Genomic DNA, 12,083 nt, shown 5'->3' on the forward strand with positions numbered 1-12,083 from the left:
AGTTAGAGCTTCATACTGGAATAATTCTGCATATTTCCTTTCGTTCAGCTTGAGACTCTGTCTGGCATATGCATTAATCATCCTTTTCTGCCCTTGAACCCTTGATGGCGAAGGAAACTGGCACTGATTTCCAGTATGAAAGGGAAATTGAAATCCAGGTAGCCAAGGGAAGGTGATAAAGCTAGCTCCTTCTTGAGAATGCAAAAGGAGTTTTCACATACTGGGGTCCAACTCTCTGTGATGCTTCATGAAGTATCACGCCTTGTATGTCCTTTCTCACTGGCTCCTTCAGCATTCTCTGGTTTCCTTAACAAGTCATGGAGCGGGGTAGCCAACTGTGCATAGCCTTGCATACACCTCCTTTGGTAGCTCACCAGCCCAAAGAACTCACATAGTTCTCTTTCCATCACAGGATCACAGGAATGGCTAAGGCCATTCCGATTCAGATTTTATCATCATCACTTTCCTGATGACGAAGTGCCCAAGGTACCATACTTTTGTCTGGAAAAGTTGACACTTACCTGGTTTGACTTTCAAGTTAAGCTTCAGCAAGCAGGCTAACACGGTGTCTAATCTTTCAAAGGTCTCCTTGATTATTGAGCCGAAGCTGAGTATATTGTCCAGATGCACATGGAGAGACAGGAAATTAAGGTTGTCAAAGGCCATATCCATCATATGCATAAAGGTGGCAGTGCATTACAAAGCCTGAACGACATTGTCATGAATTCATAAAGTCATCCAGCGCCCATTCGGAATGCGGCCTTTTCAATGTTTTCCTCAGCGCTGGATAGCTGGCTACAACCGTGGACCAAATCAAGAATGCAGAAATACTTTGCCTTTTGAGGGCTTGTAATGTTTCCTCAATCCTAGGTAGAGGGTAAACATCCTTATGAGTTTGCACATTGAGTGTCGGTAATCAACACAGGTCCTCATTCTTCTGCCTCAAGAGGCCCACTGGGGAGGCGTATGGACTTGACAACTCTCAAATGACACCTCATTCCAAAGACTTCTGCAGGTACTCCCTGACTTCCTTCCAGTGATGTGGTGGGATCCGGCAGTGAGGAATCTTTACTGGGTAGTCACCTTCAGTCACAATCCTGTGACCCACCAGGTCACAATACCTGATGTTGTCCTCATCCTTACTGAAAGTTGTCCCGAACTTAGTGAGAGTAGATGCGAGCTGCCTGCTCTGGGCCTCCTCCAGCTTGCTGATATCAATTTTTGAGATGAGGTTAGATGTTTTCCCCAGTAGGTTTATTCTCCACAACAATGGCAGGTTTAAGGGCACCAATGGACATTCTCAGTTGGAGATAAACATCTTTGTCGCTGAGATTGATGATCTGCATGGGTACCCTACCCTTTTCTCCCATAGTAACAAGAACGGCTCCCAGATTTACACCAAGTGGTAGCTCTGCCATGTGTGAAACATGATGTTCTAGTGAGGCCTGATGTCAACCAATTGAAGACAGCTGGCATGAGCCTTGAAGAACAGTGATGGTGCAGTGATGGTCTTCAGAGCCCAGTCTTCCCCATGATCAGGACAATGTGACCCCGCGCACTGAAGAAGGAGGACAATTGGGGTTTGTCACTATTAAGTCTCCTCAACTGTAACTGGACATTTCTATCCTTCACCATTACAGCTAGATGACCCTTTAGCTACGTGTCCCTAGTCAGTTTGAAGGAAGGATCCAGGAGGATGATGTGGTCAATCAACTTCACCAGCTCCAGGGATATGGAGACCAGATCCTCTCCTTCGGCTTGCTTGTACCCATAAAACTTCTGCTGCAACTGTACAGGCTACTGCTGTCTCCAAACACCCATGTCAGGACCTCAAAGATGTGCCGCGGACTTCTTTGAACATCTGTATCTCTTGTTGTAGGGTTTCAGATACTGTTCAGTAGGTCTTAATGAAGTTTTTGTAGTGCTAAGTAGGTTATCCATAAGAATTTATTAACTACAAGAACTATGTACATACATATACATAGTGAAATATTCAAGTGAGGAGCTGTCTCCATGCTTGCTCATGCACATGGCTCTGTCCTACACTAGGTTAACCACTAAGTGCAGATCATGTGTTCTCTAGCATCACTGTATGAGTGATAGTGTATTAAGTTCCACGTTAACCCGATATGTGCCAGACCCTTATACTACACCTTTCCTCAGTATTTCCCTGTGGGCTTTCCCACACAGATGTTCCATCATGAACGCCACCTGCACACTCTTGTTGGGGCCCCTGGACTCCATAACCCGCTGTGCATCCTTGATCCAGTCTTCAGCCGCTGGATCATTGGACATTTCTGGTTTTCCTCCAAATCTATCCAGCTTCTTACCCATTGACAGGTAGAATACCCCTCCAAGAGTGCCATTTCCTTCCCCCGTGGAGTTCAGTGAAAACTCATGGGGAGCCTCTGCCTGGTTTTGGCCTATAGGTCTGATTTCCTCCGCTGACATCTGAGCCCTCAACAAGATTGGAGAAGCTTCGGCCTCCGGTGTGGACATCGCCAAATTTAACTCCCCCACCACCTGCTCCATCTCAGCCAGGCACCTTTCTATCTCGTCCACCATGACTTGATGGTGGTGCTGTGCAGTCCCACTTCTGATACCAAGGTGTCATGTGAGATTCAAACGGATGACTGCATGAGGTTAATAATACAGGTTCCTTTATTCCACTTCCAGATTTAGTATCAAATCTTTATAAACATTAATGGAAAAGCTTAACTCCGAGAAACAAACTATTTACAGAGAACAGTGATGACCGACACCCCAGATCCACCAGGACATCACTGAGAGCCTAAATCCTGATCTCTAATCCACCAGGAAGCAGAGTTCAGCTGGTGGAGATCCTATTGCTAATTTCCCATGACCATGTGAAACAGATTACCTTGTCTCCCAGATACGAAGAGGGTCTTCCTCTCCCTGAGGCCTCTTGAACTCAAGGCTGCTGTCCAGGCTCTGCCTAGGTTTCCAGCAGCTGTAAGTCTGCTCTACTTCCACTTCATGGTTCTCTAGCCACCGTTAGAGTCTTTGGGCTTCCCTATTCGTGGCCTTGGCTCCTCCAACTGTAACTCATAAGTCCCAGGCCTCTGCTTCTGCTCCTTGCTGCTGCTGCTCTCTCTCTCTCTCCTGCCTCATGGCTTCTGCTCTGTCCCCTTCTTCAGCCCACACTCTGGGCTTCAGGCTGCACCCCCAGCCTGCCGAGGACATCATTTTGTGTCCCGAGGAGGGCCCACAGGGTCAATAGCGTTCCCTGCCTGGCGTGCTCCCAAGGTGGCTTCTGGTGGTGGCGACTCAATTCCACTAGAGAATGTCCCACAGTGGGCGGGGCCCAACATCTGGCTCTGCACTATAGCCGGAAGTCGGGACACCGAAGTCCCACTCATCTCCCGTGCTACATTAAGATGATATAAGGACTTGATAGGGTCGATGAAGAGAAACTATTTCCTCTTGGGACACAGGCCAAGGGAGCTTAAACATGAAATTAGAGCTAAGCCTTTTGATGTCAGGAAGCATTTCATCACACAAAAATCTGAATGTTTTCCTCAAAATGCAGTTGAGCCCAGGCCAATTTAGAATTTCAAAGCTGGGACTAAAAACTTTTGTTAGGCGAGGGTATTAAGGGATATGAAACAAGGTGGCAAGTGAAGTTAAGATACAGAGCAGCCATGTTCTAATTGAATTGCAGATCTGACTCGTGGGACTGAATGGCCTACTCCTGTTCCTATGTTCTCCAAGGCCTATTGCAACTCTTGAGGAAGTAGTCAGATCCACGAGTGCAAGGGTTGAGAGTCAACCAGGTTAAGAGCATGACTCAATCAGGTGTGGTAGAATAAATTTGCTAAATAAATTTTCCTCTGATGTAATCTTACAGGTAATGCTACACAAATAACTTAAGATCTCATAGTGAATCTCTTGTTGCCTTGTTCACAGTTTCCCAATTTTTTGCCTTAACTTCAGCAGGAGATCAGCATAAACCTCAGGGAAACAACATTAATGATGACTTCTTGCCACTTATATTGTTTCCTCAGAGGTTCTGGTGGTTTCCTGTTGCAGAACACCCCAATAAAATTTCCAGACACTGTTGGTTTTAACAAACTGAGAAGAGCGAGAAAGAGCAACAGGTGTTCTTATATATTGTATTTTAGAGGTTGCAATGCCACCTCTGGAGCAAGGGCAACAGTTGTTATAGTTATATTGTAGGATTAATATCATTGTGTTATCCAGTGATTTCAACGGAGTGGGGGTGGGGGCGGTGGGGTGGGTGAGAACATTACCAATTCAAGGACATAACTAGAGTTGTTGATCTCTCATGGCATTGTTCATTGTGAGTGTAGTGTAAATTTGATGTGTTATGTGTTATTTTATCTCACTAAGGCTTTTGTCCCCCCCACCCCCCCCACATACAATGTATGTCTGTATTTTTCTTTATGTAAATGCATTTTTGTTGGGCCATTATTTCTGTCATTTGATCTGTTTATGTGATGTTTTGTAACTTTGTGTAGTCATCTTTGTCTTTGTTTTGCATGAGTGTTTATTTGTGGTGACATGCATGTACGTTTACTAATAAGTCTGTACCACATGCTACAATTGGAATTGACTAAGTATGTCTGTATTAATTGTGAGAATCTTGAGCCATGTTGAATATCTGTGTTGCTGTTTTCTGTCTGTGTTTGTGGCTAAATCAGTAGCCAGGATGTTACAGCCCAGCGTGGTGTGCCTCCCCCCAGCGGATGCTGCGAGCCATTTAAATCTCCATTCAGTTCGGCGGGACTGAAATATCTCGCCAGGCGGGAGGGGCCATAAAACCCTGGCCAATATATCCATCTGATCATCTTTTGTGGTATATTGGGTGGGTATTTGAATGAGAAAAACCTCATTTTAAAATATGAAAATATAAGATTTTATTTTATTTGTAAAGAAAATACTTTTTGGTAGTGAGGAAATAACTAGTTTACTGCAATCTGAATTTATTTCATAACACAGTACTATTTCTATATGTGTCCTATTACTTTGTGCTGATAGTTTATTATAGTGCTATTGTAAACAACAGTAACACATTTTCCATACCATTGATTGTGCATTTACCTATGCAAGTTGTTTGGTATTTTATATATTTTATTTATAAATATTATTCAGTATTATAACTCTAGGGCACAGAACATAGAATGATTCTTAAACAATCAAATTAATTAAAACCATGAATGGCAAGTGTGAAAAAACCCAAACAGTTTAATTGTGATTTTTTTCATCATTGTATACACTGTCTTACTGATGTCAGAGCTAACACATAGCAGTGCCCTCAGCAAACGGGGCATTGTGGAATCCATAGTATTCCAAAGTGTCCAAGGAAATATATTATATTAATGTAATTTCCATCTTCTCTTCTGAAGATGTTACCTATTGCTGGGCTACACATTCAAAGGTGCTAGGAAGCTATTGTACATCATCAAAGTGGCCATTCTTCATGTGTGAGTCCAGAAGGTGAGTATGGCAGGCTATTTAATCAATGGAGCATCACACCTCAACCAAATCTTATCCTCGCCTGATATCCAGACATATATACTGTCAAGCAGGAATTATCGGATAATGATCAGGATTAGGACTTCTTGCCTGATTTCTCTGCTTTCCAACTGAGGGTATGTAGACCTTTGGCATGCCCATATATTGGCATCCTGATGCAGATCTAGATAATTCAGCACAGAGGTGGACATTGAAGCTGAGATCCTGCTGCACTAGAATTTCTGTAGTCTGTGTTTACCCTAGTATATTGTGGTTTTCTTGCCGCTTTGCATTCAGCTGTACTTCCTTTCAATCCCTCTTTTACCTTTGGGGCATGGAGCCAGGTAATTTTTTTGTCTTTGGATTTTATTGTGTAATCTAACCGGTAGAAGGAATATGAGAGTGAGCTCCTTCACCCCAGCTGGAGAAATGTCTCATCATCATTTATGAAATGTCTTGGGGCATTTTTCTGATTAAAGTGCCAGCCAATGAGTTTGAGTCAGGGCAGGATTTAACCACAAACAGTCTATTTACCCAACAAATAGCACCTATTTAAAGGGTCTCTAATGAACTACACCAAACAGAACTCATGATCGAAACAGGCGGTTGCAGTGAAAGCACTGCACAGTGTTTGGTGGACACTGCTTGCGCCTGTGAAATCTTTTTGGTGCCACGGTGCTGACATGGTCATCATATGTTTTGCTTGGGTATGGCTTTCCTTGCCCTGGAGTCTCCTTGCCCTTTTTTGCTTTATGAGCTGGACTGCTGGGGTTGCTCTGTACCACGGTTTAACTTCACCACACAAAATAGATCAGTTTTGTTGCCGGACTTCCAATTGTCTGATGATTTGGATAGCTTTTTCCAAAGCCAAATCTTCTTTAGATTGGGGTAGATCCAAAGAATATCATTGGCCACTCCCACTACTATTCGGTCTCTTATGAGCTCCAACTTAAGGTCACCATAGTCACAGCCTTCAGCCAATCTGTATAACTTATTTATGATAGAGTCTATGGGCTCCCCGGGCTTTTGGACTCTCTTGTTAAATTTTGCCCACTTCAAAAATTTTATTGCTTCTTAGGTTAGCTTCTTAGGTGTCAAAGGACTTCATGACTTCTTCAAAGTTATCGGAAGATTTATTTATTCATTGTCTGGCAATTATGTCATCGGGTATTGGACCTACTGAATATAATAGTGTATTTGCTTGTTCAGCCTCTGTTTTCTTATTCAAATCTGATGTTATCATATATCTTAAAAATTTTCTTCTCCATAACTCCCAATTTTGCGTCTGGTCTAGCCCTCCCATCTGCCATAATTGACCTGACAGTGTTGATTTACCATCCATGGCTGTTTTCAGCACAAGGGAGTATAACTTTATTTTTTTTGCCCGCAGTAATCGTTTTCTGTGCTGGTTGGGATTTAGCGGGCCCCGATCGTGGTTATGGAGCTGTTTTAAGCTTCAGCGATTCTGGAGAAAACCTTTTGCATGAATCACTTTGACCAGCTAGTTGCTTTCCTGAGCTTGGAGAATTGAATTGAAGTCGATTGTTTGCTCTGAATTCTCTTTAATTTTTTTTTTGTTCACGCGCAGTTGCTATGTGTTATGGCGTTGACTCTGGATCCAGGTTGCAACATTCTTCAAGCCACGGTTGTTAAAACAATCAGTCTGCCAGTGCTGCCTGATTATTGCGCTGAATTTAAAATCTTATTTCAATTTTTTTTTGGAGTTTGCTCACTCTTTTGCAATGTGGCTAGGTCCTTTGATGCTTTCAATCAGGTCTGGCAACGAATCTCCACGTGCTCTGGTGGAGTCCTTTTGAGCTTCATAGTGGATTTTTCTTCTGCCCTCCAGCCTCCATGCCTGTAATGGAGCTTCTTAGAGGATCTCCAGGTGTGCATTTGAGGTCTTCAATTTAAACGCTCTTCTCTCAGGTCACACTGCAGTTTCTTTACTTCTTCATTCGTAGGGATGTGGGGGTCTTTCACCTGTTGTATGTTGTCTCATGAAGAGGTAAAGAGGCTTGTATGATGAACAATAACTGTTCATTAATAACACATAACAATATACATATGTACAGAATACAATCCCGGCTAGGTGTTATCTTCATGCCAACTTTTCCCAGACTCACTGCTACACTCTACCACTCCATGTGACTCTCTACATCATAATGTTGACGATACTGTTTCCCCAGCCCCACATTAGCCCTCACAATCCCTAATACTACATCAGTCACTTACAGCAATGTGGTCTTCAGGTCTGATTGGCTGGTGAATTACCCGATCATCTCCATTCTGGGTGGGACTTGTGGTGTCATTATATTCAATCTATTTTAAATTTAAAGGCACTATCTAAAACATAAGTCACTGTTCCAACAGCACTCACCACCTTCCCTGGTAACCAGCGTGAAAAGGGAGTTTATCATATGAAGAAATTATGCACATCGATCAACATCCTTGTGCATGCTGCAATGCATTCGTGCACTGCATTAGCCATTTTGAGAATCGTTTTGTTGCTGTTGTGATTCATGCAACTTAAACTACAATGACATCACTTTACTGCACATCAAGTTGTAATTTTCAGGTTGTTGTCACAGGACGAAACATGGAGCTAAAAATAAAATGCAAATATATTTTATTCAATGTAGAATTTAAAAAATATTCATCCCTGAAACCATATAGGTCTTTATAAATATATTTGTAGCAAAGGCAAAGATAGATTCCTACTCCTAATCTGTCTCTGGTTCCATTTTTAAAACATTCAGCTGAAGTGTAATAAACAAAGATCATTTTAATTTTCACAATACTGAAATTGGTTGATCGACTGATACTGATCTCGTCAACAACTGGACTAGACCGGACCATCACACGCCAAGGTACAAAGATCTACGTCAGACTGGACTCGACTGTCACGCAATTGCTTCCAAATATGTAGAAACTATGCCAGGGTTGTACATAATGTAATGAAAGAGGATCTCCAAGGAGACAACATATCAATAGATCACGAGGACTACATGAATTTATGAACACATTATTTTTATAAATCATATATTTAACACTCAGGACATTAAATAAAGCAATAAAAAATAGCCATAGGGTGGCATTTTCTCCTCGTTGCACTATGTACAGTGGCGGGCATGAAAAACGGCATTTTACCCGCCGGCTTCAATGGCAGGTTTTCACGCTGTATCATCCGAGCCCCGCCACATTAACTATGCACGCACGGGAAACACGCTGGATCATGGCTGGGCAGCCTCTGATTCGCCCACCCTGCTTCCTCACTCCAGGATCCATGTTTAAATGGCACCCGTGCACAGCTTTTTAATGTCTGCAGCCCAGGACTGCTCCATGGAAGACATGGCTCCCAAAGGGAAGAAGCATGCTGCTCCGAAAGTCAGTCATGCCTCACTGGAACGCTTGCTGGATGCAGTCTAGGCCCGTCATGATATCTTCTGCCCCCGTGATGGCCGGAGGAGGTCCACCAACCTCACCACTCTAGCTTGGCAGGCAGTGGCAGTGTTGGTCAGTGCCAACGCAGCACAGAAGATGTTAGCAACCCAACATAGAAAGAGGATGAATGATGTCATCCGTGCTGCCAGGGTAAGTCAACCATCTCATCAATCTCAACTTACACACTCACCAGCCCAACACACATTCACTGGCATCTCACTCACTGCCAGCTCAAGTGACATCACCACTCACTCTCTCTCACACACTCCCTCACATCTCCATTTGGGCTCATCTCCTCTAGAGCTTGCGTTCTCATCCCATCCGTGGCTCACTTCACCACCCACACATGCCAGGCATCCTTATCATTTGCCCCGTCATGCATCCTGCTTACACTCTCCATCTGTTTTTATGCAGGACAAGCTGGCACACTATTGCAGGGAGAGGTCCCAGACCGGGGGGGTGGAATGCCAAACTCAAGGTTCTCACTGCCTTCGAGAACAGAGCCATCAAGCTGGCTGGAGAGGATGTCAACTGTGCCTTCAGTGACAGTGAGGTCAGCGCCACACACCCACATGAGGGTCTTGAACCAGCTCATCCCTCAGACAACCATATTGTAAGTGCATTGTCCTGTTTTAGAGTCGTCTGCCATGCACTAATTATCCCTACTTTCTTTCATAGGCACAATCCCTGATATCACCTCAAATGAGGAGCCTGAGGACAGCACCGTTGAAAACCTGTCACAGCACTCACCCACACCATCCAGCAGCGCAGAGACACACACCTGGTGGCACTTGGAGGACTGCGAGACGCCAGGAGTCTGAGGAGTCCGAATCAGATGAGAAGCCTCTGGACTCGGTCCTAAATCAGCTGGTGGAGCTGCAACAACAATTACTGGAACATCAGGAAGGGATGTCAGCTGCATTCTTTGGATTGCAACATATGATGCAGGAGTCCAGAGCCTTCAGTCTGAGGTGATAGCGCTGGCATTCCAATGCTCCGAGGTCAACATTGGTAGGATGGTGGCCACCATGGATACCTTGGTCCAGGACACCTGTCCTGCACTGCTGCAGGAACTGCACTCGATCGCTGTCGCCACTGGCGGCATCCATCAATAGCTACATGGGGCACCTCAATCTCACTCCAGTTGCCCCTTCCCCATCAACTTCAGTTCCACAGGCCAAGGAGGGTGCACCTGCCCCACAGCAGGACACCCAAAGCAGGCCGGGGCTACCCAGGTCTCAGCCCTCCAGAGGAGACCTGCCAAAGTCGTCACGGACAACAGGATGTAGCAGGCAGCAGGCTGCCTCCAGCTCCGCTGTGGATGTCAGAGATGCACCCAGATGTAGCAGCAGGGTTAGGAAAGTTCAAATATTTAGGAGCATAATGGTGGCACAGGTGTTCACAACATGTATATAATGTTCACAAATGTAAATAGATTTACACCCATTTCATATCTCCTCTTGCGTGTCCCTCCTTTTTTATGAGCTGTGTTGCTGTCAACAGGTGTGAAACCATGGTCTCCCCATCACTTATTGCAGATGTTGCTATTGTGGGCCTCTCGCCTATGTAGTGTGCTTCCACATCACACAATGTGTGCTCCTTTTCAGATCATTCTCAACCTTAATGTGAAGTGTGCTAGTGGAAGGAACCTCGTTCACATGCTTTGCAGGGTCATGTCATGTTTATTCTTGGCTGTGTTAGATTGAGGTAGAGGTGTTCTCCTATCTCCTAGTCTGCATTCTTGAAAGGTGAAGGTGTAGTGTACAAGGAGAGAAGTGTTCATGCATGGAGAAGGGTCATAAATTGTGCAACTCTGTCATCTGGTAGGGTTTTCATGGTATGAGCCCAGACTTAGAGCTCCTGCACACTCCCATCTGCCAATTTCTGACTTTCCGAGTGTATATCTGCTAAGCTCACCAATAAGTGGGAGCACCTTGTCACCTCAAGATGTGGAAGCTCTGCCCCTCTCAGCCACATTTTTTCCCTGGCGCTCGAACCTACAACCTCGAGTGTTTCTCAACCTGTAATTGTCTGGACTGCGGCCACAAGGCTCTGATCACAGTGTTGGGATGCAGCGCTGTGCGGTCCCATCACCTAAGCACTCGCTGAGACGAGTGATGCGAATTGCAAATGGTGATATTTGGTGGTAAATAGGGCCTTTGAGCATGCTCTGGAAGTGCTGATAGGAGCTTCAGACAATGGTGATGGGAGCAATGGGATAGGAGCGGGGATCTACTGAAGCTGAAGTCTGCTCTTCATTAGCAATGACTCGTGACCTTGACAGCTTCATGGTGTCTGAGCATTTTGGAGTTCACAAGGGCCAGGGCTGGCCATGTGGGCACAATGTGTGTCTTAAAGAGGAGGCATTTTAATGTCTGGCACGCAAGTGGTTGAACGTCGTCATCGTCAGGTGGTCTACATGCATAGTAAGGTGAGGATAAAAGCAGGTCAGCATCTTAACTGAGAGTGCCATATGTTAATGTGAAGGATAAAAAGGTGACACGTAGGATTGAGCCATCTCAGAATAGATGCACACCTGCAGAACATCCCCGGCTGCCTTGGCCTAAATGTCACCTATCAGTTTCACCATCGACGTTACAGACAATGCGTTGTCCCATTGCTGGAGATGGATCTCCTTGAGGAACTTTGTCAAATTGAAGGCATACAGCTATGAACCCACTGAGAATAGTGGAACAGCCCCTGGCTCTTGTAGGCTGCCATTGTGACTGAGATGCTGGAGATACTTTTGAAGAGGCAGCACCTTCTGATGTCCGATGCTGGGACTCTCTCCTCCAGTTAGCACCTCATCTCAGCAAAACAACGTGCTCCTGAGACTTCATCATCTTTCAAAGGATCAGGACAATGTAAGCCTGATGTGTAACTATTCACTCTCACATTGAAGTACAGGGTTGAAATGAGAGGAATTGCAACGCTGGTGTTCATGTTGGCCCATGATGGAGGGCCCTTGTCCAAGAGGGTACTCACTGCAACTCGTCATCCTCCTGATGGGACCTGGTGGTTATGAGGGCCTCACGAGCATGCCTGCCCCATCTGGCCCATGCTATGGCCTCTTCCTCTGCAGCCTTGGCTTCCTCAAACTCAACACCCTCATCCCCTTCCATGCCTCCTCATCGGAGGAGACA

The sequence above is a fragment of the Cetorhinus maximus genome, chromosome 1, assembly GCF_964194155.1.
Source record: "Cetorhinus maximus chromosome 1, sCetMax3.hap1.1, whole genome shotgun sequence".
NCBI lineage: Eukaryota > Metazoa > Chordata > Chondrichthyes > Lamniformes > Cetorhinidae > Cetorhinus > Cetorhinus maximus.